Source organism: Heterocephalus glaber, unplaced genomic scaffold (genome assembly GCF_053883595.1).
Source record: "Heterocephalus glaber isolate CG9 unplaced genomic scaffold, H.glaber_assembly_v1.0 deba00000122, whole genome shotgun sequence".
NCBI classification, from domain to species: domain Eukaryota; kingdom Metazoa; phylum Chordata; class Mammalia; order Rodentia; family Bathyergidae; genus Heterocephalus; species Heterocephalus glaber.
In genome coordinates this window covers 47,270,207-47,296,530 of record NW_028258138.1, presented here as the reverse complement: position 1 = coordinate 47,296,530, position 26,324 = coordinate 47,270,207, and the positions used below count along the sequence as shown (strand labels likewise).

Here is a 26,324-nt window from a genome sequence, read left to right as displayed (position 1 = left end):
AATAAAGATATATGGAACAAAATACAAAATTAGATAAATAGCAAATAATCTTATTTATATTATTAATATTTTTCATTTAGGGACCAAGATAAAGATGGCCAGGTCTATACTGGCAGCAAAGTGTAACTTCCCTGGAAACTGAAATCAAGATGCCTGGAAGACAACAATTTGGTGAAGAGAAGGAAAGAGCTGAATCTCTGGGAGTTAAGGGGTTGTTGAGAAGACTAGAAACTGTGAAGAAGCTGGAGAGATAGAGTAGAGCAGAGAAAAAAGAATGAGGCAGTCTGGAAGGCTCACCCCAGCTCCTAAGAGGGTTACTGACCTCCACTGATGTGGGGAAAAACCAGAGGGTCAGCAGCTGGGAGAGACATCAGATCAGGCTGGAAGTGCTGGTCTTCAAGAGAAGCCCAAAGTCATTACAATGGAAAAAAGAGTGTGGCATTTTACTTTCAAAGTGACTCTTGCTATGAGGCTGGCTAGAGTTTGGGGAGAAGTCCAGTACAGCTCTTGTCATATCTGAGAGTATTTAATCAGAAGCTATTTGGGGAAGGGGTTAATTGTTTGCTACTGAGCCTACAGCAACTTCAGATAGGCTGTACTCCTGGGTTTCTGTTGTTACCCTGTTATAGGACTGGATGGGAGATGACCACAGGAGACAGTCATAGAGCAGGAGTGACTTTCTATTGAAAGCATGGGCAACAGAAGTCACCAATGTGAAGACAGACTGTCAGAACTAAAAACTAGGGTTCATGCTGGTGACCAATTACTAAAATATACCTTAAAAACAATAAGAGAATGTGAGAAATAGATCCAACTACAGTTCAATGATGCAAAGAACACTAACCAAACATCAGTTGGAATTAGTGAAAAATTAGAACATAGCACAAATGGCATAAAATACCTATTTACAGAAATAATAGCAGAAAACTTTCCAAATATGGGGAAAGCATTAAACGTGTAAATCAGTGAGGCATGTATAACCAAAAATAGCCATGATCAGAAAAGAACTTTTCCACAAAACATCACAGTCAAAAATTTCAGAAATCCAACACAAGGCAGAATCTTGAAAGTTGCTACAGAAAAGCAATGTCATTTATAAATGTAAACCCATTAGAATTACACATCTCACCACAAATCTTAAAAATCAGGAGAGCTTGGAATGAAGTGTTTCAAGCACCAGAAGAAAAGAACTTCCAACCAAGACTGATATATCCTGCAAAATAATATTTCAAAATTTATGGAGGAGTAAGGATTTTCCATGACAAAACACACCAAGAAATTCTTGACAACCAAACCAGCATTCCAAAAATCCTCACAGATATTTTAGAAAGAGACAATGAAACCAAGAATGCCAAAGAATCTAACAGAATGAATACACAAGTCTCATTGACTAGTTAATTAGAAGGGGTAACAAAGTAATCAACAGCAGGAAAATAATACAATGACAAGAATTAATTAATACATTTCAGTAACAACTCTCAATGTGAATGGTCTCAACTCCCCCATCATAAAACACATTCAAAGAATGAATCAAAAACAAAATTCACTTGTAAATGAGAAAAGATTTATTCCAAAAAGACACATATAGAATAAAATCAAAGGATAGAAAACAATATTCTATGTAACAGGAGCCTGAAAAGAAGAAGGAGTAGTTATCCTATTTTCAGACAAAGTGGGCTTCAGGACAGAATTGATGAGAAGAGGCAAAGAGGACATGACATATTGGTTAAAGGAACAATTCAACAGGAAGAGATAATAATTATAAACATATATCCACCAAACAGCAGTGCAACAAACTTAATTTTAAAAAATACACTACTAGATTTAAAATATCATATAAACATCAAAACACTTGTAGTGGGATACCTTAATACCCCACTGTCACAAATCCATCAACTAGATAAAATATTCACAAAGAAACTTTGGATGAATCAAACATTTTAACAAATGAACTTAATAGATATCCACGGAATTTGCTGCCCCAAATCAACAAAATACACATTCCTCTCAGAAGAACATGGAACTTTCTCTAAAATAGACCAGTACTAGCCCATAGAGAGTGCTTAAGTAAATGCAAAAGAATCAAAATTATCCCATGCATATTATTATACCACAGCACAATGAAAATAGAAATCAATAGCAAAAGAAACCACAGAAATTATGCAAGCACATGGAACTTAATAATATACTATAGAATAACCAATGGGTTACAGAAAAAATCAAGTAACAAGTTTAACAGTTTCTAAAATCATATGATGATTGCACTACAACATACTAGAACCTATGGGACACAACAAAAGTAATCCTAAGAAGGAACTTAAAAGCTGTGAAGCCCATATCCCCGGTACCAAAAAAAAAAAAAAAAAAAAAAAAAATCAACAAACATCCATAACATGTAATGAAATTGAAGTAGTAATAAAAATCCTACCAACTACTATAAGTCCAGGACTTACCACTGAATTCTACAGGAACTATAGGGATATTCTAATGCCAATGTTGTTCAAACCATTTAATGTAATTAAAAGGGAAGGAGTACTCTCAAAGTCATTCACAGAAGCTAGCATTACCATGAATCCAAAACCAGACAAGCACCCAACCAAAAAAGAAAGCTACAAGCCATTCTTTTCAATGAACATAGGGTCATAAATTCTCAGTGAGACACTGTCAAGCAGAATGCAACAAATTATTAAAAAAATCATATCATGAGGAAGTAAGCTTAATCCCAGGGATGCAAGGATTGTTCAACATACCTAAATCAGTAAGTAAAATCCATCTCACAAACAGAAGCAGGGTCAAAGCTAAAATCTATGCCTCTAAAATCAACAAAAAGAAGAGGATTCCACAATCATCCTTCCTCTTCAACATAGTACTCAGAGTACTAGCCAGAGTAATCAGGCAACAGAAAGAAATCAGGGGGATATATGTAGAGATGAGAAACCCAAATTATTATATTTGCAGATAACATGATCCTGTACATATAAGACCCAAAAATTTCACCAAGAGATTCATAAAACTGACAACCAAATTCAGTAGTGTAGTAGGATATAAAATCAACATACAAAAATCACTAGGGTTCTTGTATACCAAGAAAGAAGCCATAGAGAAGAAAATGATAAAAACAATGCCATTCCCAGTGGCATTAACAAAATTTAAATATTTAGAATTAGCCTAACCAACTGAGTGAAAGACTTCTGTAACAAAACCTAGAATACTCTGAAAAGGGAGATAGAAGACACCAGAAAATAAAATGATATGCCCTGTTTCTGGATGGGCAGAATCAATATTGTGAAAGTGGCCATAATTATAAAACAATATAAATTTAGCTCAATCCCAATGAAAATACCAAGACCATTACCCACAGAAATAGAGAAAACAATTCTAAAATTGGGACCAGGAGAGACAGAAAAGCAAAGTTAATTGTGGATAACAAGAGCAAAACAAGAGACATCACAATCCCAGACTTCAAGTTATACTATAAAGATACAGTATGACTGGTACAAAAAGTGTACTGGCACAATAACATACATTTGCATCAGTAGAACAGAATATATGATGCAGAAACAACTCCAGCCACATTCATCAGTTCATCTTTGACAAAGGGGCCAAATATATATCACGAAGGAAAGAAGGCCTCTTTAATAAATGGTGCCAGAAAAACTGGCTATACATAGGCAGAAGATTGAATTTAGACCAATAACTTTCATCATCTACTAAACTAAAATAAAAATAAATCAAAGATCTAAATGTTAAAAGAAGCTGGGCATGGTGACACATGCGTGTAATCCTAGCACTCCAGAGCTTGAGTCAGGAGGATCACCATGAGTTTGAGGCTATCCTGAGTTGAAGACCAGCCCAAACTACATAGTGAGATCCTGTCTCAAAACATAAATAAATGTTAAAACAGAAATACTTAATCTTAAACTTAATACTGAATCTGCTGGAAGGGAAAAGAGGTAAACATGTTGCAGTCATTTTATATAGCCAAGAATTTTCTGAACAGAATCCCAATTGGAAAAGAAATAGCATCATAAAGAACTCAAAAAAATTAGACCCCTCAATATAAAAGACCTAGTCAAAAAATTGGCAACTGAAATGAATAGACAATTCACAGAAGAAATACAAATGGACAATAAATACATGAAAAACTATTTAACATCTCTGGCAAAAATAATAGAGAAAAATGCCAATGAAAATAACATTGAGATTCCATTTTACTGAGAAACAATGGCTATCATCAATAAATCAAAGAATAGAAACACTATGAGGTTGTAAGTAGAAAGACCTCCTCTACATCATTGGGGGGAATGGAAACTAGTACAACCAGTATGAAAATCAACGTGCATATTATTTTGTTGTTGTTATTGTTGTTGTTTTTGAGATGGGGTCTTGCTATGTAGCCTAGGTTGGCCTTGAACTCACAACAATCCTCCTGCCTCTGCCTCCCAAGTGCTTGGATTACAGGCATGCACCTCCATGCCCAACTAATATGGACATTCTTAAAAAACTAAAACTAGAAATTCTATTTGACCCAGCTATTTTGTGATAGGTATCTTCCTGATAGAGTTAAAGTTGTCATTACAGTGATACATGCATACTCAAGTTTATAGCAGCACATTTATAATAGCTAAATGAATGGATAAAGAAAATGTGGTATTTATACACAATGGAATACTCCTCTACCCTAAAGAAGGATAAACTGGAGTCATTTGTAGGAAAATGGATGCACATTTTGATATAATATTAAATGAAATAAATCAGACACACAAGCTTAAATATCATATGACTTCTTTTATGAGAAACACAAAATATAAGTAATATAGAGCAAATTAAAGATAGATGGAGACATGGAGATAGATATTTTGCAAAAGGGAAGAGGACCCATAGTTTGGGGACAGGCAGAAGGGAAGAGGAAAATATATATTATCTGCCATATATATATATATACCAACTTCCCACAATGAATGTAGTCATTATGGACTATAAATATGCACTAAGTAAATAATATTAAATTAACAAAATAGTTATTTGAAATTTGTGTTTTAAATTTAAGAAATGTGCAGTTTTTCTAAATTGTTCTCTACACACCTGAAATTCATTGAATATATTTTTGGATAAAGCATGTAAAGCTAGAATTTTCAAACAGAATACAGACTTCTGACTGAATAAAGAATCAATGACTGCAACCTTACTGCATTCTCAGGAAAACTTATATCACTCACTGTTTATTTTTGGATATCCTTTTATTGGTATATTTTAGGTGTACAATATAATGACATTCATCATTGGAGATATGTACCTTTACATATTCTCTTGGTTCTTATTTTTCCCCCTTCTCCTGCCCTCCCTTCAACCCCCCCATCCCTTCCTATTTACAAAGACTTTCCATTTCTTAATTTTTTCATATTAATTTCATTCCCTTCTTTCCTTTTCCCTACCCCTCCCACTTCCCCCTCCCCTTTGCCCCTTTTCTTCCTATTTCACATTATCTATTATACCTCTTAGTCCTTATTTACACTTTCAGTTTCTTACACTAGAGAAATTATTCAGTATTTACATATGTGTGTCCTGTTTATTTCACTTAAGAGTATCACCTCAATGTGCATCCATTTAGCAATAAATGTCTCTAATTTATCATTTTTTATGGCTGAGTAGTACTCAATTTTATTAAAAAACCCCACATTTTCTTCATCCAGTCTCCAGTTGATGGGCATTTGTGCTGTTTCCAAGTTTTAGCTACTACAGATTGTGCTGCTATGAACATGGGTGCACATATATCACTGTGGTATGATTCTTTTAATTCTTTGGGGGAAGATCCCCAGCAGTGGAATAGCGGGGTCAAATGGGACTTCCAGTCCTAGTTCTTTGAGGTATCTCCATACTGATTTCCACAGTGGTTGCACCAGTCAACACTCCCACCAGCAGTGGAGCAGGGTTCCTCTTTCCCCACAGCCCCGCCAACATTTGTTGTTGGTTGATTTCATGATAGCAGCCATTCTTTCTGGAGTGAGGTGGAATCTCAGTGTGGTTTGCATTTGCATCTCTCGAATGATCAGTGATGTTGAACATTTTTTCATGTTTATTTGCCATTTCTATTTCTTTGTGTGAGAAATGTCTGTTGATTTCAGATGCCCATTTTTGCATTGGGTCTTTAAATTTGGGAGGTCTGATCTTTTTAAGTTCTTTATAGATTCGAGATAGTAGACCTCTGTCTGAGGGACCGCTGGTGAAAGTGTTTTCCCACATTGTGGGTTGTCTCTCCACACTGCTGGTGGTTTTTCTTGCTGTACAGAAGCTTTTTAGTAAAAAGAGATCCCACTTGTTGATTGTGCTAGTTCACGGGCAACTGAGGTTTTGTTCATAAAGTCTTTTCCTACACCGATGTCTTCAAGAGTTCTACCTAACCTCTGTTCCAGCCAGTTCAGCCTTTCTGTTTTTATATTTAGATCTTTAATCCATTTTGATTTTAGTTAAGTACATGGTGAGAGATATAGGTCTAGGTTCAGTCTTTGGCAAGTTGAAACTCAATTTCTCTAGCAGTATTTATTAAAGAGACTATCTTTCCTCCAGTAAGGGTGTTTGGCTCCTTTGTCAAAGATGAGGTGGCTGAGTGTGTCTGGAGTTGTTTCTGTATCTTCTAACCTGTTTCACTGGTCTTCAGGTCTGCATCTTTGCCAGTACCATGCTGTTTTTATTACAGTAGCTTTGTAGTATAGTTTCAAGTTGGGGGTTGTAATACCACCTGTCCTTTCTTTAGTACCAAGAATTGCTTTTGCTGTTCTGGGTCTCTTCTTGTTCCAAATGAATTTTTGGATTGTTTTCTCAAGGTTTATGAAGTATGCTATTGGGATTTCAATTGGGATTGCATTAAATCTATATAGCAATTTTGGAAGTATGGCCATTTTCACTATGTTGATCCTTCCTACCCAGGAGCAAGGGATGTCTTTTCATTTTTTGATATCCCCTTTAATATCTTTTTTCAAAGTGCTACAGTTATCAGAGAAGAGGTTTTTGATTTGTATTGTTTGGTTGATTCCTAGGTATTTCAGTTTTTCGGATGCTATTGTGAAAGGAATTGCTTGCCCTATTTCTCGCTTGGTGAGTTTGTTTTTCGTGTAGAGGAAAGCTATTGATTTTTGTGTGTTGACCTTGTATCCAGCTACTTTACTGAATTTGGTTATTAAGTCTAGAAGACTTTTGGTGGAGTTCTTGGAGTCTTCTATGTAGAGTATCATGTTATCTGCAAATAATGACAATTTGACTTCTTCATTTCCTATCTTTATTCCTTTTTTTTCTTTCTCTTGTCTAATTGCTGTGGCTAATATTTCCAAAAATATATTGAAGGGGAGTGGTGATAGTGGACATACTTGTCTTGTTGCTGATTTTAGTGTGAAGGATTTCAGTTTTTGAACATTTAGTATGATATTGGCTGTTGGTTTTTCATAGATGGCTTTTATCAGATTGAGTTAGAGACTGTCTATTCTGATTTTTTAAGGTTTTTATCATAAATGCGTGTTGGATTTTGTCAAATGCTTTTTCTACATCTATTGAGATGATCATATGGTTTTTGTCCTGGGCTCTATTGATATAGTATTACATTAATTGATTTGTGTATGTTGAACCATCCCTGCATCCCTGGGATGAATCCCACTAAGTCAGGGTATATGATCTTCCTGATGATCTTTTGCATTCTATTTGCTGTATTTTATTAAGGATTTTTGCATCTATGGTCATTAGTGAGACTGGCTTATAGTTCTCTTTTTCAGTTGGGTCTTTCTCTGCTTTGAGGATCAAGCTGATGTTTGCTTCCAGGAATGATTTCGGGAGTATTGCTTCCCTTTCAATTTTATTGAAGAGTTTAAAAGGTAGATGCAATAGTTTCTCTCTAAATGTCTTAAAGAATTCAGTGGTGAAGCCATCAGGACCCGGGCTTCCCTTGGTTGGTAAGTTTTTAATTACATTTTCAATTTCATTGATTGATATTGGGTTGTTTAGAATTTTTAGGTCTTCTTCATTCAACTTCGGTAATTCATACGTGTCTAGGAATCTGTTCATTTCTTCTGTGTATTTCATCTTATCGGCGTATAAGTTCTGGAAGTAGTTATTGATGATTTTCTGGATTTCTGCTGGGTCTGTTATAATTTCACTCTTTTCATTCCTAATTGGATGGATTTGGACCTTTTCTTTCCTTTTTCTGATAAGGTTGGCTAAAGGTTCGTCAATTTTGTTGATTCTTTTGAAGAACCAACTCTTGGCTTCATTGATTTTTTTTGTATTGTTTTCTTAGTCTCCACTGGATTGATTTCTGCCCTGATCTTTATAATTTCCTCCCTCATATGAGTTTTGGGTTTGTCAAGCTCTTCTTTTTCTAGAAGCTTGAGGTTCAGCATCAGGTTGTTTAATTGGGCTCGCTCTGTTTTCCTAATCTGATTATTCACTGCTATGAATTTCCCTCATAAGACTGCTTTCATTGTGTCCCATAGATTCCAATATGTTGTATTGTCATTGTCATTTATTTGAAGTAACTGTCTGATTTCTTCTTTAATTTCCTCTGTGACCCATTGGTTATTCAGAAGTGTGTTGTTCAATTTCCATGTGTTTATGAAGTCTTTGCAGTTTCTTTTGCTGTTGATCTCCAATTTCATCACACTATGGCCTGATAATATACAGGTGATAACTTCAATTCCTTTGTACTTACCTAAATATGTTCTATGAACAAGTATGTGGTCTCTTTTGGAGAATGACCTGTGTGCAGCTGAAAAGAATGTGTATTCTGATTTTGTGGGGTGAAACACTGTAAACACATGTTAAGTTCATATGTTCAAGAGTTTGATTGAGTTCTAGTATTTCAGTGCTTGTTTTTTGCCTGGTTGGTCTATTTATTTGTGTCAATGGGGTATTGAAGTCCCTCACTACTATTGTATTAGTGCTTATATGGTTTTTCATGTCCATTGGTATTTGTTTTATATAGTTGGGCACACTAGTGTTTGTTGCATAGATATTTATGATTGTCATCTCTTCCTCTTGGATTGTTCCCTTTACAAGGATATAGTGTCCTTTTTTGTCTCTCTTAATCAGTGTGGGTTTGAAATCTACTTGATCTGCAAAGAGGATAGCTACTTTTGCTTTTTTTTGGTTCCCGTCACATGGAGTACTGTTTTCCACCCTTTAACTTTCAGTCTATGAGTTTCTTTTTGAATTAAGTTTGTTTCTTGTATGCATCATATTGTAGGATCTTGCTTCTTGACCCATTCTGCCAGTCTATTTCTTTTGATTGGTGAGTTGAGACCATTAACATTGACGGTTATAACTGATACATATTGAGTCATCATTGTCATGACTTTTTCTTTTTGTTGGATCCTCCCCCTCTGGTTTTAATTTCTTATCATGCCTGTTGGATTCATTCTGGTGGGCTTTCTGGGGTTGTGATCCTCATTTTCTTTTCCTAAGATTTTGTCTAAAATTTTTTGGAGTGATGATTTGGTATTCATGAAGTTCCTAAGGTGCTCTTTGTCATGAAAGTATCTTATTTCTCCATCCATTTTGAAAGATAGTTTTGCAGGGTACATCAATCTGGGTTGGAGGTTGTTTTCCTTTAGGGCTTGAAACACATCACTCCAAGCTCTTCTTTCCTTTAGTGTTTGCACTGAGAAGTCTGCTGTGATTCTGATGGGCTTTCCTTTGTATGTGATTTGTGTCTTTTCTCTAACTGCTTGTAGAATTTTGTTCTTCTGTTGGGTTTCTGGAATCTTAACAATTATATACCTATGTGTAGATTTTTTTGATCAAAGCTGGTTGGAGTCCTATATGCCTTGCTTGTCTGTATTTCAAATTCTTTTCCCCTGTTTGGGAAGTTTTCTGCCATCACTTCTTTAAACAGTTTTTTAAAATCATCTGCACTCTCTCCTGTGTCTTCCTTGACTTCAGTCACTCTTATGTTATTTTTCTTTGCATTATTTAGCAGCTGCTGGGTTGATTTCTCCTGGTCCCTTAAAATTTTAAAGAATTTTTTGTTTTCCTGGTCACTAATTGCAATCTTGTCTTCTATATCTGAAATTCTGTCTTCACATTGGCTCATTCTGCTGCATAGACTTTCAATAGAGTTTTTAATCTCCTGGAAATCTGTTTGCATCTGTTTTATGGATTCCATTTGTTTCCTATGTTGGCATTGCATCATGTTCCTCAGCTCCTCTATCATTTCATCTGTATCCTCTCTAGATTTATTAATCATGTCTTGCCCTATGGGCACCATCTTTGCCATTATGTGACAAATTATTTCTGATTTCATTTTTTTCAGATCCTCTTTTGTTGCTAGTTCTTTGAGTCCAGGTGGTTGAGTATCAGAGTATTACATCTCGTTTCCCTTTGGGGTTGCTGTAAGTGATCTGGAAGTCTGATTCTGTGGCTTGTTACCTGTCTTCTCATTTTGATGTGGAGGGGGGTGTTCCTCGCACCCGCAAGGCTCACCTCCTCTGTTATGGGAGCTGCAGCACACCTACCCAGATGACTCCTCCTGTCTGGGAGCCATGGAATGCTGATCTGGAAGCCTCCTCTGGGCTGGGAGCCATGGCATGCCTATCCAGAAACCTCCTCTATGCTGGGAGCTGTGGCACACCTACCCAGGAGCCTCCTCCTGCCTGGTAGCCATGGCTCACCAATCTGGAAGTCTCCTCTCAGCTGGGAGCCATGACATGCTTACCCAGAAGCTCCTCTAAACTGGGATCTGTGGCATGCCTACCTGGGAGCCTCCTCCTGCCTGGGAGCCAAGGCACGCCAATCTGGAAGATTCCTCTGGGCTGGGAGCAGTGGCACACCTACCCAGAAGCCTCCTCTATGCTGGGAGCCATGGCACACGTCTATATCACTCACTTTTAATAGGCTTTGTGAAGTAGTGAGCATAGTAATTTCACTTGGTAATGACTACATATTGCCATGGTTTTCATCTAAAATGCCCCACAAATTTCTCATGTGTATGGAAAGTGATTATATCATGGAGATGTTATTTATCATTAGTGTATTCACCCACTGATGGTTCAGTAGTTGAATGAGCTGTTAGGAGGTGGGGCCTGGTCAGATATATGTCACTGAGGGTGGGAACTGCGAAGGTGTATTCTTGTACCTGTTGTCTCTATTGTCTCTCTGCTTTCTGAAAGCCTTGATGTAAGCAATTTTTCTTCTTCAGGTTCTTCCACAAAGCCATTTTTGTCCTGGATCCAGCTGATTATGTACTGAATCCACTGAAACTGTTAGCCAAAATAAACCACTCCTTCTTTAAGTTTGGTGTCAGGTATTCTGTTCCAGTGATACGAAAATGATGAGAGCAGCATGTGTATTCATAATATATTTCATTGAAAATAAAATGAACAAGAGATAGGAATTTATTAGTATTTTTGTCTGAATAGTTTTCCAGGAGTCCTAATTGCAAATGTAAAAAATTCTTCGTAAATACATTATTACCTCTATTGCCCTTTGTAAAGTTTCAGCTAAGAAATGTTGATTTTTTTGGTCCATTTAAATACACATGCCAAAGCAAATATATGAATAATATTTTTTAATATTTCTCTTGCCCACCCTATAGCAAGGAGAAAGAAAATTGTCCTTTCAAGAGAAAGGAAATTGTGTTTTCTTAAAAGTGACTATAACCTGGAAACTGGATAAAGAAGATGTGTTTTTTTAATAAAATGGAGTACTACTCATCCGTAAAGAATGAGAAACTAGAAACATGTGTAGCTAAATGGATGCACATTGAGGTCATACTCTTCTGTGAAATAAATAGGACACACATGTGTAAATACTGAATAGTTTCTCTGGTGTGAGAAACTGAAAGTGTAAATAAGGATTAAAATGAATAATTGATAATGTGAGATAGGAAGAAAAGGTCCAAAGCAGAAGGAGAAGTGGGAGGGGTAGAGGAAAGGAAAGAAAGGAAAGGAAAAAATACGAGAAAAGGAAAAAAATGGAAACAATGTCTTTGTAAATAGGGAGGGGTAGAAGAGTTGAAGGGAGGGTAGGGGAATGGGGAAAAAAAAGAACCAAGATACATTATGTAAAAGTACAAGTTCCCAGAGATAAAAGTAAATGTATTGTATATCTGAAATGTACCAATAAAAGAATTTAAGAAAGAAAAATATAGTGACCATAGTGTCCATATTTTATGAATTGGTACAGGTAATCATTTCTTAAAATGAGAGCATACCATTGCAGTTTCCTACACATATTTTCTGCAAACACACACACACACTCAAGTGCACACACACATAAATGCATTTACCACTACCATGACACAGCCAGCAATAACAAAAATAACTGCAGGAGCAACAAAACTTCTGTAGTGATCTGTTGTCTAATCTGGCCATCTCTTGATCATCTCTTCCTGATTCTACAAGCTGCTGTAGTATGTAGGAAAAAATTATGTTTCTAGTGTGAAGGCTCCTGCTGTCTGCTTCATAAAGGAACATGGTTTCAGTTTGATTTCAGTTTGATTGATCCAGTGGCTAGAAACAGAACTACTAATCTAACAAGCAAAACCAACTTGTCCTTCAGCTAGAAGAAGGTCATTCAGGAATTACATTTGGATATTGAGAGAAGGATCATGAAGGTGAGGTCCTGTAATCTGTACATTTCATTGCCAAACTCTAAAATGCTTGATAGCTGCAGCAGGAATATGATCTTGAGTAAGTACTGTGGTGAAGAGAAGTTTTTTTAAACATTCTTTAGCCCTTTGATTTCTCCCATCACCATTTCCTCTATGAAATCTAGATTGATGAATGAAGTTTTGTAATTATTTTTTATTTTCCCATGTATTTATTATCTTAATTATTATTTCTTGAACCTAAATGGGAGGTTTTAAATAAGGGAAATTATGTAAGGGAGATCATGAGTGGTATAGTGTCACAAGTAAGAACACAGGCTTTAGCAGCAGCATTCAAGATTTGAATCCTCTCTTGGCCACTTTATTAAGTTACAGACATTTGTCTAGACACAAGGAATGTAGCTTCCATTTCTTGTGCCTGCTTTAACCATTAACTGATATAAAAAATATGCTTAGCACCAAGCTTTATGCCTAGAAAACATTAAAAAAATATTAGCCGTTACTCTTCAGACCTCTTTTTTCTATATTTGGTGGCTGTCTACTTACTTACTTCATTATGAAGTATATCACAGAGTAGAATCCCCAAAAGCTCTTCCACCCAAGTCCTTTTCTGAGTTCTTCTTTCTGGGGAACTAAAACTTGGATGTGTTTCTTCACTGATGGTGTATTCAACACATACCTTTCCCATTTCATGGCTTGCATTCCACTCTTTTTATAGGATCTTTTGATGAAAAGAAAATTTTGGCTTTAATCTAAGTCTATTTTTAAATCTTAAATGTTTAAAAATATTTCTCATTGTTATTTTTTGTTATGATTATGAAATCTTTCACTAACACAATATCATGAAGATATTTTTCTAAAACCTTATTCTTCATTTTCACATTTACAATTACAGCCCAACTGGAATTCCCTTGTGTGTATGAGAGGTAGGGGAATATTTCCTATTTTTTTGTGTAGGAATGAATAATTGTGTGTGGTAGGCAGAATGATATGCTCACAAAAATGTCCCTGCCCTAATCACTGGAAAGTGTGAGTATGTTACCTTCCACAGTGATAAAGACTTTTGATGTGACTTCAAAATGGGGAGGTTATCTTGCAGTATTAGAGTGGACCCAATCTAATAAATAGTGTCTTTAGGGGGCTGGAGATTTAGCTCAGTGGTTCCACCACCTGCCTCGCAAGTGCAAGGCCCCAAATTTGATCCCTGGTAACCCCCACCCCCGCAAAAAAAAGTACCTTTAAATTTATAAAACCATTCTAGGATATGGTAAGAAGGAGATGGGTCTAGAAAGTAATAGCTAGATACAGTGTTGCTGAGTTTGAAAATACAGAGAAGTGGGGTCATGTGTTAATGTGGATTATTGTTGCAAAGATAAGTGGCCTGCCAAATCTGGGAATGGTAAGGAAGTGATTCTCTCCTAAAGCTTTCAGCTCTTTCAACATTTCAATTTTAGCTGTGTGAGACCTGTGTTAAATTCTGAAATAATTGTAGTGTATTTATATTTTTTGTAATTCACTAAATTTTTGGTTATTTGTCAGAATGATTAGTTCATTAACCAAACATTATTTATTAAGAAGATCATATTTTATCCATATTAACTTTAGCTCCATTTTTATCAGAACTGTATGTTTATCAATTCACTGACTATTTCTGCACATTATAGTCTGCTCTAATTATATGTCTGTCTGTTTTTATCCCACCACTTCACTGTTAGTGTCTGCAGGTTTATGGTAAATTTTAATGCACAATAGATAAAATTTTCCCATGTTCTCTTTTGACACTGATTTAGTTTTCTTTGTCCCCATGTGAATTATATAATCAGCTTCTCTGTTTTAATAACAACCCAATAACTTATGGCAATTTTTAATACATACTAATTTTATAGAATTGTGTGTTTCTGTGACCATTAATCCTGACATCAGTTTCATCAGATTAAGAAATGCCTAGCAGATTGGAAAATCATGGTTTTGAGTGTGTCTGTGTAGACAATAGAGAGGTGGCCTGGGGTACTATATCTCCCGTTCTCCTCTGGTGCTGTTGTCTGCTCTGCAACCTGGCCACTCTGAACTGAATATGTATTTTACCATGACGCTCCTGCCTTAGAGTCAGCTGACTGAAGATGAATCCCCTCAATGAGCTACATTAAATCTATCCTTCTTTAAGTTGTTAAGTGTCAGGTATCTTGTCAAGCAACAAGAAAGGTGCCTAATACAGAATATTGGAACCAGAAAGGTAGAGTCATTGCAGTAAAGTGTACCTGAGATTGTGGTTTAGAAGCTTTTGGAACTGGTTTGTGAGAGGAGTTTGGAAAGATTCAGAATAGCCTTAAAGTGGGCAGAGCAAAATGCATGATTCTGGTAAGAGTTCAGATGACTATAGTGCTGATAAGAATGTGAACAGTTAAAACCATGCTCAGAAAGTTTCAGTGGGGAACAAGAGCTACATTAGCTTTTGAACTAGAGGCCATGTGTGTTACACTTTGACAGAAAATTTTTCTATGTTTAGCCCATGTTTGAGACTGATATCAAGGGTAGTGTGTTAATTAATCTAGTGGAAAAAAATTCAAGACAGCTTAGCATTCAGGCTGTGGCATAGGTACTGCTGGCTGCTTTTAGCCAGATTTATAATGAGAATTGTGGCAAAAGACAGAGCAGAAAATTTGAAAAAATTAAATTTTGGCCCAGGAGAAATTATGTGTATAGCTGGGGCCATAGTAGGTATGGCTTCTAAAGAGATGAATACCATTCAATGAAAGCAAGTACTTTGTACAGGAACAAGAAGAAATATGGGTTGAGGAAATTTCAGGAATCAGCAGGGATGACCCTATCCTTCTCAGGTTAAGGTTGCAAAAGTGTAAACCTTTCACTTGAGAAGTAAGTTTTGGGAAGCTTGCTTGAGAAGGGCCTCCTAGGGAACTAATTTCCTGGTATTCCCTTACCATGTTCAGCCATCAGGCAAAGAGAAGCTGCTGCAGCCATGGTCCCAAGGGGCCCAGCTATTGCTGGAGCTAGTAGCCAACCTTGGTGTCATTCACATTATGCTGGTTTTATGGTATGCAGAATTTAAGAGTTAGGGAATTAGAAAGGCTTCTACCTAAATTTTAAAGGAAAGCCAGAGAAGCTTGGGAAGTAGTGCCCAAGAGGACACTATGTGAGGCTTCGGAATGAAGCTAAATGTTCAATGTAGACCACAGGAAGTCAGAGATGCCAGAAACATGGAAAGTCAGCTGATTAATGCTGAAACCTGAGAATGAAGCCAGCCCAAGGAAGAGACCATATAATCTGCAACCTGCAAATCTGTAGGGCTAGTGCTGCCCAAGCCCTCTGAAACTCACATTTCAACATGATAAACCCTGAGTAGCAGACACAGAGTTATAGGGCTTAATGTTTGCCCTGCTGGGTTCAGCCTTGCTTTGGATTATTTTTTTATCCCCTTTCTACTCCCTTGTGCAATGGAAATGTTTATCCTGTGCCATTGTATCTTGGGATTAAGTAACTTGTTTGTGATTTTTACATTTTCACAGCTAAGTGTTTGCCTTGAGCCTCAGAAGAGACTTGGACAAATGTTCAACTGTTGAGACTTTGGAGAAGTGTATATTGTGTTTCTCATTGTAAACAGGATAGTAGTATTATGTTAGGTGAAATTATGAACTTACTATTGTCCCTATTTGGTGATTCAGTATGATTTCAATGTTTGAGGGTGTTTGAGTGTGACATTGACAAGGAATATATTGTGACCATTTATCCTGGTATTTCAACTTTATTGCATTAAGAAATGCCAAACAGATTAGTTTAGCACACTCCTGGGTATGTCTGTGTGGGTCACGGAGGCATGACCTTGGGTAATATATATTGTCCCTTGCTTGCTCTGCAGGGGTGTGACCTTGATCATTAAGACTGAAAAAATTAAGAGTCATCATAGTTTTATGTATTCTCATTTGTTGTTGCTGTTGTAACCCCATAAAATACCCCTTTTTGTTTTTTTAGCATGTTTTTTAAGGTTTGGTGAGCTCTTTCAACAAGTGCTTGATGTTGGGTATTGTAAGGGATACCTGTTGTGTGGGAAATATTCCACTGCTTGCAAAAAGCCTGAAAACAGGAACCAGCATATGCAGGGCAATTATTTGTCTTAATTTTCTTAGGGAGACTATAGTGAGCAAAGCAGCTAAGACAATGGCAAATAACATGACAAGTAGTTTCCCTACTGTGCAGTTGAATGTATCATGCCTTATAAATATCAGGATAGACATGTATATATGATAGAAGACCAAAACAAAGGACATGAATAACATCCATTTGTCAAATTTGATTAGGTCTCAATTCTCAGGTATTAACCCCTGTGGAGGACAGTGGCCCCCACCCTTTGGCATGAGGAGCATTTTTGAATAATATTTTGGGCTTGAATCTTTGTTAAAGCAAAATCTTTATGAAGAGCATACCAGTTTTGCTCCAAGAGTTCATGAGAGAGATGAGCTTCATCAAAAGCAGGAAACACAACCAAAGCATTAGTTTTTTCATTTCCTTTAAAAATGAGTTTGTAGTTTAGGAAATTGTGGATCTATATGATCCAGTTGATGCTGTTAAATAGCTTGTTCCACTAGCCATAATTACTTTTCAGCTTCTGGGGTTAAGGTACAACAGGAAGACAAAGTAAGATCACCCAGAAGAATATTAAATAGGTGTGTCAGTTGGTGAGTTGGAATCCCTAAACCATGATAAAGCTAATTAATATCACCTAGAATTTTTTGAAAAACATTTGAAGTATGAATTGGTCCCTCCTATTAGAGTACTTTGGGGGCCTTGATAGTATGCTCTGTTAATATGCAATGCAAATAATTTCAGGGGGAGGTTTTTTGTACTTTATCAGATGTTACAACTAGCCTAAAACTTTGGACTTTTCTAGCAGTTGATGGTACAACCTTAAAAGCTCCAAGGTGTCTGAGGTACTCAACAAGATATTGCCCATGAAATGAAAAATAATTGCTTAAGGCCACTGTTGTCTGATTGGTGCTAGTACCTGAGCCCCAAAAGTTTAACATATAGTAATACTGTTAAGCATACACTGGGACAGCAGTTTCCAATGAAATCTCTGAGTGGGAGCTGAGTTTTTGATAGAAGGAAGGGTGAAAGGAATATTTTAGCAACCTAAAGGGACCAAAGAATGGTAAATAAACAATCTTTTAGATCAATCACTATCAATGGGTAGTCTTGAGGAAATCATAGATGAGGAAAGGAGCCCAGGCTGCAAAGCCCTCATAGGTTATGACTGCATTGATCGCATGGAGATCATGCAATAGTCCTATTCCCCTGAATTTTTGTTATGACAAATTCCAAGGACTCTGGTAGGGTTCTATGTCTCTGTTGTAATTGCTCCTCTACTAAGAGGTGAGCTTGGTGTAATCTCTCCCCTTTTAGTGGCCATTGCTCAAGCCAGGTTGGCTCCTGCATGAGCCAGATGAGGGAAAGAGGAGTAACAGCAGTGGCACCTACAGAAAAGATGGATTACTTAATGAAAAAACCCACTGTTGTAGTAGTTCTCTGCCCCAAAGATTAATAGGTACATAAGCATATATGGTTGGATGAGTGCTGTCTTTCTCTCTGGGCCAGTCACAGAAAGAACGGCACTGCTCTGGAGCATGAAAGACTGATTTTCAACATCCATCAACCCAGTGGAAGTTCTTTGGCAAAGCTAAGTTTGGGGCCATTATGTTTTTGCAGTAATAGTAACATCTGCTCCCGTGTCCAGGAGTCCTAGGAAGGTTTTACTTTTTATCTAAAAAGCCAAAGTAGGTCTAGAGGTTGTGATGGACTGGGCCCAATAGACCCCCAGATCTCCAGTGCTACTGTTATAGACAGCTAAGTTAGGTAGAAATATTATAGGCAGTAAGATAGGGCTTGGCCCTTGACAGAGGCAGCACAAAAGGTGAAAACACATTATAACCCTGGCTAGAGATGCATCTGTTGGAGACCAGGCCTTAAGATAAATATGAAATAACCAGGCCTGCATATTTCCCCAAAGGATAAGATAAATGATAACACCTGGCCTAATGAAGTCTAGATAGACATCAGTCACCCTGATGGGTGACCAAGACCTCTGGATCCATCATTTCCTAGAAAAAGTCTCTGGTTTTTTTCCATGTCCACTAGTTAAGTGACTTGTTCCCCCACTGGATCACTAGTATCTAAGCAACTATATTTGTAACCTCATTGGTTGTTCATAGCTTTAACCTACATTGTACCAATGTGGTGTTTGCTCTATAAAACTTCCCCTGAAAAGTGGGGTCCTCAGCTACCCATTTGGAATCCCTCCTGCCTTTTAGGCACTGTCCTCTCAATAAACATTTCCTACTCTTAACCTCTGTTGTTCCTACAATTGATTCTTTGATTTTAGAGAACACGAACTTGACATATCAGACAGGTAAAATGTTGGAATTATAATATTTCCTTTATATCATTTGGAGGTCCTATTTTATCTCCTACATCATCCCTGTATCATCTTGAATGCCCCACCGAAATAAGAGATAATTGGAAGGAGGTAAGTTTGCTTTTGTTTCACAAATTCTGCATTGTGACTCCCTCAGGTAATCAAAAATCATCATCTTTAAATTTTATATATTGCCTTTACTAATTGCTTGAGTCTTTACTAATGTCTTGAGTTTTTAATGCCTTATTTCTTTTATGCATGTCTTTTGTTATTTAAGTTGACAACATTGGAGGATGTGTCCCATCAGAGAAAGTGATATTTTATTTCCGTTTTGTATATGCTGCATTTAGACTCACTTGACCTGTTTGACTTGTGACTTCTGTGGTTAAACAGCCCTAGGAAAAAATTAATTTTAGAGCACCACCTGGTGGACTTTGATACTAACTACGGGGTAAATTTAGAAAATGCTATAAAATGGGTCTTTTTTTATGAAATCTAGTTTATCTCTGGTACCAAAAAAAATGTATGTCGAGCTGGGGGTTTAGCTCAGTGGCGCTATTCCTTCCTGGCAGGTGTAAGGTCCTGAGTTCAATTCCTGGTACCAGAAAAAATATTTACATGCCTATTAATAAATCATGGGACTCCATTTGCCAATTAAAAGGCTGTAGGCCAGCAACCATTCTTAAGATTTGGAGGAGAGGTTTCACTGAGGCAATCTGGCCCAATCCTCCAGTACATTCTAGAGCAAATGTTGAGCCTGTTCTGCCTCAGTTTCCTTTCTTGTCTTATCTGAGGTAAGTTACTCACCAAAGTCATAGGACCCTGTAGAAAAGATTTTCTCATGTCTTGGGTTCTCATTGACCTTGGAGGGCCAGGACCACAGCTGTCCTCTTAACCTAGTTTCCTTTCTAGTTCTGGTCTCTAAACTTTAGTTGTTGAACAGCCAGAAGACAAGATCAGTGACATTATTATTACAGTGGAGGCAGTGGGCTTAACTATTATAATTTTATCTGGATATCAAGCACTTTGAAATATAAAATATAGCTAGATGACTGTTATTTCTTATCAACCATGGTTATTTTACTAGTTGAATTTCTGCAGAATGTTAACAGACAACAGTTATAAAGTTTATGAAAAAAATTTGAGATCAAGAGCCACACAGTATTTTAGCATGACAATCACAATGACATTATCTTTGTAACACACTTAAATGTCTGTCTTAGTATAGAATAGCCTTTTTAGTCAAACATCTCTGTCTGATCACAGGATATTAAGTGACACAAAGAAAACTCTCACCTAATCTGTTATCCTTAAATAGAATTCCATCTAAAGAGAATGTACCTTAGAAGTTTATAATGTCTAGCCTCTAATTTTTAGTGTGTGACATTATTTGGACTATTTGATGCCTGAACATCCCTAAGTGTAGTGATACATATAATGTACACATCACATAAATTTTTAAAGAAAAATTGGTGATGTCATGCTGGCTTTACATTTACCTCTTATCACAAATAGTTGGAGCACAAGAGAAAGACAGATATCTGAGTCTCAAAAAAGGTTATCAACATAAATAAACCTGGTTTTATATCTTAGAAGACCTGTACACCTGGAAGGCATGAATACATTTAGTATATCATGAAATTAGCAATAATGAGTATCACAGCTATATGAAATACTTTGTGCCTTAATTCAGTTTTTTACTGAGCATCTTTTAATAAAACCTTATTGTTTTACCCACAGAAAACAAAACCTTTTGACAATGCCCAATGTAAACATATCACAACAATATGTTTAGCACTTCTTATTGGAGTGAATGTCCCATGAAACTATGGAAATTACTGGAGCCACTTTTTTTTTTTTTTTTTTGATTTTTTTGGCTGGGGCCACTTTTGTCACCAAAGGCTGGAACAAAATGTTTCCAGGTAGCTGCTCCTTTATTTACCAAGAGGAGTCTGGTCCAGCAGTTTCTCTAAGCCTAAAGGTCCCCATTTAATTAACAACAAATTTTTAGATGACCCATGAGAAATAGATCCTAACAATTAACACATTATTCTTGACCAATGAAAGATTCCCAAGTTATTATACACACACACCAATATGCATTGCATTTGTAAAACCAGTCTTGACATCATTTTGATCAGCTAGCACTTAGGTGGAACCATGTCTTTAACTCCAATGACATTTTTCTATAAGTCAGTTTAAGTTATAGGCAAATATTTTTAAATCAAAAAAGGAAAAAGAAAAGAAAGAAAGAAAAAATTGTTGAGCTCAAACAAAACAGCCATAAGACAGATTGGACAGATGGATGGACAAACACATATAAAACAACTTGTTTGTAAAGCAAGAGTACACCTGGATGTATTTGGCCAAGTTGAATTATAATAAACCTTTCACAATTTTTAGGTTTGTAACTATAAATAAGACTAGTCAGAACTTTTGTAGGTCAATTAACAGAGATGTCTTGTAATAAGAATCAGAGGAAATAAAAATCTTTTACGTCTGTGAAAGCAAAGACATTTTTAAGATGAGCCCTGCCTGGGCTGTTGGTTTATCGGATTGAAATATCTAGCTATATAGGCCCCTTAATGTTGTTTTGATAGCCAGAGTTGTTGGAAAGTCATTGCTGATAGGCAAAACTGCTGTATTGATAGCCACGTGTAATTGTTCCCTCTAGAGGCACAGATGGTTATAGTGTAATTTTAACTATTTCTAGGGGTGGGTGTGTAAGCCAGGTTTGGGTGTAGAAAGAGACTAGGTGGCACTCTGGAGCTAAGTATGTATTCTAAATAGTAGGCAAAGAAGGCCTGCCAAGGGTCTAATCTGTCCTGTTGCAGATGTCTACTTATGACAGTTTTTCCCATTTTGCCTGTGACTCTTGGACCATACTTAGCTACAGGCCTTTTCTTTTCAGAAACTCAGTTAACATATCTTTGAGAATAATGACCAGCTGGCAAGATGTTCTGAAGAGAAATCAGGGCAAGAGAGTCAGTCCTCTGGGGACTGAGGTTGTGCCTATTTTTAATACCTGTTTTTGTTTAAAATTGTTGTTAAACTCATGAAGTTCCCTAGGAATGTTTCATTCTATCAATGAACTTATCTGTTTTATAAAAATAAGTCTGCCTTGTGCTATAAACACCATCAACATTATTATTGAGGGGAGAGGGAAATAAGAGGAGTTAATCTCTAGTTCTGCCTAGGGACTGAAAGGCAGATAAACATGGACTAAAACTTTTACATTTATTCTTTGACAGTTTCAGGATTAAATCTAGACCAGTTTTTAAAATATGGTCCAGAGATAAGTGAAGGCCAGCTTCACCCTGGAAGGGTCTCAGGGAAGGGAAACTCACTATTCTGGAAGCTTGGCCCTGAAATTGAGCAGTCATAGAGGAGAGAATTTCCTTGGTCCAAACACTATTGAAAACTGCATTTCTCAGGGGCATGGCAGTGGAGAAAAGACAGAAGAGTAACTCTAGTTATGGAATGAGAACTAAATCATAACCATCTCAGGTGCAGAAAGATGATTAAGATCAAGAGCTTTGCCCAGAGTGAATCTCTAATCTTTCACAAAACATGCCCCCAGAGACTATATAGTGTAAAATAGTGACTTGGGGAAAACTACAACATTTAAATAAGATAAAATATTTCTCCTCAGGAGGGGAACTGAACTTTTAGGCATAATTAAAAGGAATGTATAAGAAGAAAACCATCCCTGTTTTAGCCCAAGGGTTGTGAGAAATAGTTACCCAATCTCCAGTGAGTCCTTTCACTTAGATTAGTTTAATCTAAAATTTTTGTGTTTCTGAAGCTTCACAGGTTAAAATTATACTCATTGCCTAGCAGCCAAAGTTCAAATGTTAGTAAAGGCATATTTATCAGTTTCCTACACACACACACACACACACACACACACACAAATAAGGGAAAGGCTAAAAGCCCATTTCATTGTAACTAGTGTATACAAAATACAAGTGTAAATCACTAGCTGATTGCTACTTTCCTTCATGAAAGGCAAACTGTTGCAAACTGCCTCAGCCTGACTTCCTAGAGGGAGGAACTCACTACAAGGTAATTCTAAAATTAACTCCCAGTGAATTCGAAAACAGCTTAGGGGGAGTTTGTAATTTACCAGGAGAGAGAAAAAGTCCAAATAAAAGCCTAAGCTCCCTACCCAACCCCCATATCATTACATAGGTTTTTTTTTTGGTACTGGGGATTGAACTCGGGTCCTTTTTTAAAACTTTATAGTAAAAGTTTTAAAACCCACAATTTATTAGTGAAGATATTTTCTTCCCCTACACAAATAAATGATGAAAACCAGACCTATAAGGGGGGGGAGGGAGAAAAAGTTCAAGTTCTCCCTTAAACTGAATGTATTCTTCACCTAAGATAATTTCTTGTGTTCAGTGATAACAAAATGCTCATTTTCTATGGGCTTAAAGGGGGATAGTTGGAAAAGGTTGGGGCAGTTTTAGAGATCCTTCTGTTCTCTAAATTTAAATGCCTCTATAAGGAAAGTGTAAAGTGTCAGGGAAAGATCATAAATGAGACCAGGAAAGGAGGTCTTTTTTTCTCATGCTCATGGCAAATTAGTGAGACAACTTGCTCCTGCATCCAAGATCAGACCAGAAAGGAAACTGAGTCAGAGCAGGCCTGACTTTTTCTGTATAGAGAAGATTGACCTGGAAAATGTCAGTGAATCCTGTTCCCCAAGTCTTTTTAAAATTAATTTTATTGGTACATTTTAGGTATAAAATATAATGGCATTCATCATTGAAAATTTGGACCTTTACATAATCTCTCCTTGTTCTTATTTTTTCCCATTCCCCTGCCCTCCCTTCAACCCCTCCATCCCTGCCTATTTACAAAGACTTTGTTTACATTTTTTCTTTTTGTCATATTAACTCCATTCCCTTCTTTCCTTTCCCCTACCCCTCACACTTCCCCTTCCCCTTTGCCCCTTTTCCTCCTATTTCACATTATCTATTACACTAGTCCTTATTTACACTTTCAGTTTCTCACACTAGAGAAACTATTCAGTATTTACACAATTGTGTCCTATTTATTTCACTTAAGTGTATCACCTCAATGTGCATCCATTTAGCTATAAATGTCTCTAATTTCTCATTTTTAAGGGCTGAGTAGTACTCCATTTTATAAAAAAACACATTTTCTTGATCCAGTCTCCAGTTGCTGGGCAATAGGGCTGATTGTGGTGCTATGAACATGGGTGCACATATATCGCTGTGGTATGATTCTTTTCATTCTTTGGGGAAGATACCCAGCAGGGAAATAGCTGGGTCAAATGGAACTTCCAGCCCTAGTTCTTTGAGGTATCTTCATACTGATTTCCACAGTGATTGCACCAGTTGACACTCCCACCAGCAGTGGAGCAGTGTCCCTCTTTCCCACAGCCATGACACCATTTTTTATTGGTTGATTTCTTGATAGCAGTCATTATTTCTGGGGTGAGGTGGAATCTCAGCATTGTTTTCATTTGCATCTCTTGAATGACCAGTGATGTTGAACATTTTTTCAGATGTTCATTTGCTATTTCTACTCCTTTGTCTGAGAAAAGGCTGTTGATTTCATATGCCCATTTTTGGATTGGTTCTTTAAATTTGGGAGGTCTGATTTTAAAAAGTTCTTTATAGATTCTAGATGGTAGACCTTTGTCTGAGGAACACCAGGTGAAAAATTTTTTCCCACATTGTGGGTTGTCTCTTTACACTTCTGGTGGTTTCCCTTGCTGTGCAGAAGCTTTCTAATAAGAAGAGATCCCACTTGCTGATTGTTTGTGCTAGTTCACGGGCAACTGAGGTTTTGTTCATAAAATCTTTTCCTACACCAATATCTTCAAGAGTTCTACCTAACCTCTGTTCCAGCTGATTCAGCATTTCTGTTTTAATATTTAGAATTTAATCCATTTCAATTTTTAATTTAGTGTATGGTAAGAGATATAGGTGTAGGTTTAATCTTTGGCAAGTTGAAATCCAGTTTTTCCAGCACCATTTATTAAAGAGGCTACCTTTCCTCCAGTGAGGGTGTTTGAGTCCTTTGTTGAAGATGAGGTGGCTGAGTGTGACTGGAGTTGTTTCTGCATCTTCTCATCGGTTCCACTGGTCTTCCAGTCTGTTTCTTTGCCAGTACCATGCTGTTTTTTTCATAGTAGCTTTGTAGTATAGTTTCATGTTGGGGGTTGTTATAGCCCCTGGCATGTCTCTGTTGCCTGGAATTGCTTTTGCTATTCTAGGTCTCTTCTTGTTCCAAATGAATTTTTGGATTGTTTTCTCCAGATCCATGAAGTATGCTGCTGGAATTTCAATTGTCATTGCATTGAATCTACATAGCCATTTTGGAAGTATGGCCATTTTCACTATGTTGATTCTTCCTACCCAGGAACAAGGGATGTCTTTCCATTTTCTGATATCATCTTCAATGTCTCTTTCCAGACTGCTATAGTTTTCAGAGAAGAGGTTTTTGATATCTTTTGTTAGTTGATTTCTAGGTATTTCAGTTTTTTGGGTGCTATTGTGAAAGAAATTGTTTGCTCTATTTCTCAATGAGTCTGGTGTCCATGTACAGAAAAGCTATTGATCTTTTTGTGTTGGTCTTGTATCCAGCTACTTCACTGAATTTGGCTATTAAGTCTAGTAGATTTTTGGTGGAGTTCTTGGGGTATAGAGTATCATGTCATGTACAAATAATGACAATTTGACTTCTTCATTACATACCTTTATTCCTTTTATTTCCTTCTCTTGTCTAATTGCCGTGGCTAATGTTTCCAAATCTATGTTCAACAGGAGTGGTGATAGTGGACATCCTTGTTTTCTTCCTGATTTTAGTGTGAAAGATTTCAGTTTTTGACAATATAACATGATGTTGGCTGTTGGTTTTTCATAGTTGACTTTTATCAGATTGAGGTAGAGACCATCTATTCCAATTTTTTGTAGAGTGTTTATCATAAATGCATGTTGGATTTTGTCAAATGCTTTGTCTGCATCTATTGAGATGATCATATTGTTTTTGTCCTTGGCTCTATTGATATAGTGTATTACATTGATTGATTTGCATATGTTGAACCATCCCTGGATCCCTGGGATGAATCCCACTTGATCAGGGTATATGATCTTCTTGATGATCTTCTGCATTCTATTTGCCAGTATTTTATTAAGGATTTTTGCATCTATGTTCATTAGTGAGATTGGCCTATAGTTCTTTTTTTTGGTTTGGTCTTTCTCTGCTTTGGGGATCAAGGTGATGCTTGTTTCCAGGAATGAATTGGGGAATATTACTTCTCTTTCAATTTCATTG

At 36.8% G+C, this 26,324-nt stretch overlaps 1 protein-coding gene across 2 annotated transcripts in view; it reads left to right on the top strand.

Annotated features, from left to right (window-relative positions):
- The window catches only part of LOC101707766 (uncharacterized), a 151,637-nt gene that overhangs the window by 109,207 nt on the left and 16,106 nt on the right, over positions 1-26,324 (top strand). The gene's annotated exons all lie outside the window — the stretch shown is intronic.